This window comes from Frankliniella occidentalis, unplaced genomic scaffold (assembly GCF_000697945.3).
Source record: "Frankliniella occidentalis isolate FOCC.00 unplaced genomic scaffold, Focc_3.1 Scaffold212, whole genome shotgun sequence".
NCBI classification, from domain to species: domain Eukaryota; kingdom Metazoa; phylum Arthropoda; class Insecta; order Thysanoptera; family Thripidae; genus Frankliniella; species Frankliniella occidentalis.
Window position 1 is genome coordinate 271,300 of NW_026267338.1, and position 2,934 is coordinate 274,233.

At 63.4% G+C, this 2,934-nt stretch overlaps 1 protein-coding gene across 2 annotated transcripts in view; it reads right to left on the reverse strand.

Annotated features, from left to right (window-relative positions):
- Positions 1 to 2,934, reverse strand: part of LOC113203744 (roundabout homolog 2-like) — a 45,873-nt gene that overhangs the window by 13,996 nt on the left and 28,943 nt on the right. The window lies entirely within an intron of this gene.

The window sequence follows — 2,934 nt, forward strand, 5'->3', positions numbered from 1 at the left end:
CCCGTCGACGCCCCCCTTCGCAGCGCCCCGGCCCCCTCCTCCCCCGTCGTCCGGGCTGAGAACAAGAGCGGGCCCCGCGCGCGGGGGCCGCTGGGGGCGCGTAAGACCCCCCCGTTTCCCCCTCAATATTCGTCCTCGTTCGAGCCTCTCGCCCTTATTTCCCCCCTCTGTAGGTCGCCATATACCTTATTCCGCTCCACTGAGCAAAATCCCGGCCGGGCCCGGCCTTCGCGAGACAAGCGCGGCGAACACCGAACACGGTCACTGAATTTAAGAACCCCGCGGAGCTCGGAGGTCCCGTCCCGTCGGTCCCGTCACCGCGCCCGCCTGCTCTCTGAAGAGAGGGCGCGTGACGAGGGTAACAAGTTCCGCAATAAACGTCGCAATCATAGTCGATATTCCGCCCGGCGTGCGTTTTTTACCGTTGTTCGCTGTTCCCTATATACTTTCTTTCCATCCAGCCCACTCCGCCCGCACCGCCGCCGCCGTGGGCTAACAATCACTTTGGGCAACTCAAAGATTCCGGCTGCCGAGCAGCGCACGGAGCGCTCCAGCCCGACCGACTTTACAAACTGTAACCGAAAAGGACGGCGGACGCCAACACCTTGTTCGGGCGGCAGCTCGGCGCGTCGCGAGTCAGAGAAGCACGGGGCGGCGGGCGGCGCGGCCAACTTTGCCAGCGATAAGAAACTCGTCGAAGCACTTAATGACCGGGCTGGGGCTGCCTCCGAGGAGGCGACGACCTGTCCCGGCAACACCTTGTGCCGCCCGGCAGCACTACTCTCGACTCGGACGCGGCCCGACAGATTGGGCGCAGATTAGTCCTCCTCCTCCGCGCCAGGCCAGGGGATTCCGCGTCGCCGGCGAAACAGCGCGCGATACCGGCGGTACACTCTCGCACATTCAAACTTGGGAACCGCTGGGATATCATCGGGACTCCGCGCATACCAGTCCGCCGGGAGGACCCCCCCCCCCTCTTTCTCTCTCTCTCTCTCTCTCTCTCTCTCTCTCTCTCTCTCTGCCTTCCTTCCTTGATTAAAGGAGTCCCGAAAGGGCAGCAGGCGGCGTAAGCGAGTGTAACATTAACATTGTAACAATAGTGAACAACCCAATCACATTTTGTAAAAATTTGTCCCGTTGTTAAAACATACTCCTCACAATCTACTTGTTCAGGATGGGATACATACACTCAACTAAGAGTATTTTTTAAAACTACGTAACATGAATTTCTATCCATCTGCGCTTTTTATAGTGCATGTCGTCCCGATAGAGAGAGCGAAGTCCTCGATTGTTCCCTCCGAGTCTTGCTCATTCTTTGAAAATTACAAAGAATTTCCGTGACAATTGCAAAGATGTGCTTTACAATTGCAAAGGTGTGCTTGATAGTCAACAAAGGCATCTGACTCCTTTCGCAATAATTAGCGAAGAAATTGCAGGGGATTTCTTTGGAAGAATTTCGCCCACACCAAGGTCCCCGCTTCCGCTCTGGCCTAGAGAGGATGCGGCGGGTACGGCGGGGTGCTGCACTGCGGTGGCCTCAAGACTAAAGTAAACCAAAGCGGTGGCGGCGGCTCGGCTCGCTCTCTGACTCTCTGACGCAGCCCGGCGCAGCGCGCCGCAGTCGGGGGTGTTGGCGTGCCAAAGGGAAGGAAACGCGCCCACCTGCAGCGGGGAAATGGAAACGGTTAGCGCAGGGGCAGCCCGATCCGCCCCACGCGGCCCCGGCCCCACCCCAACCCAACCGGCTCACTCTGCGCGGCACGCGAGGCGAACGCAATCCGACAAACTTTTCCCCGGCCGAAGCAGTAAGGCGAGGTGCGTGTCTGTCTACCCGTCCGTCTGTCTGCCAGCCCGTCTGCAGCGCTTGGGTATATCAGTGACACTCCCCCACAGGCCATGCCAATACCGTGCACTGCACATACATCAGCCGTAATGTATTCGATGCACTCTCGGTGCGGCGCGTTGTGGACTCCGGTGTGCGGCTCCGATCAAGCAGGCAGGCGGGCGGGCGGGGCAGGTTCCGTCCTGGATGCGAGATTCAATCGGAGGATGTATCCTCTCCTCTCGGCACGGGAGCACACAAGCCGCACCGGGCCGGGCGGGCCGGGCGGGCCGGGCACACAGAGACAGACACACACGGCCTCATCTCGCATTCCGTCTGACAGCGCGGCGCGGCGGGGGTGTGGCGCGGGGCGGGTGTGGTGGGGTGTGGCGGGGTGTGGCGGGGCGGGGTGGGCGCGGTTGGGTGATAAGCAGAGATTGGGAGCGAGGAGCGGCGCCGGGTGGCGTGGTATGGTGGGGCGTCGCGTCGGCCCCAGCTCGTTGGGCGAGAGCGGGCGTGCGGGACAAAAGTGCCCCATCCTATCCGGTGGGGCGGTTCGAGGCCCCGGCCAGGCCCCGGCCAGCAGCCCCAGCCCAGAGCCCCGACCAGAGCGACAAAGTGGTCCCCGACCCGCTCCGCACCGCACAGCACACCGTACCGGACCGGTTGGCAGTGGCGGATCTGTCCCCGGGGACACCGGCAGGGGCCGGGCGGCCGCGCCTCATTTTGCAGGGTAATCGGGACCGGAACGAATAAGGGCCTCCGGGCCCCGGCGGCAGGGCAGGGGGGGCTGGATGGGGGCCACCCTGCCTCACCCCGGCCTTCTCAAATGAAAGGTTCTCCGGGAGGAGCGGGAGATTGGCCAGACAGGGTGGGTCCAGGGGCCGGGCCAGGCAGCGGCCCGCCAGCGGGGAAAGCTCGCTCGGAAGCCCCTGCAGGGGCCACGGCACCGGCCCCGGGGCGTCCGCCACGCCCCGCCACGCCGGTAGAAGGCAAATACGGGCAGCAACGGACCCGAGCAGGGCCGTGGGGATGGAGTAGCGTTTCAAAGAGAAGGCACCCCCCGAGCAGGGGGCGGGGAGGGGGTAAGCAGGGGCACATGTCCCCCGGGA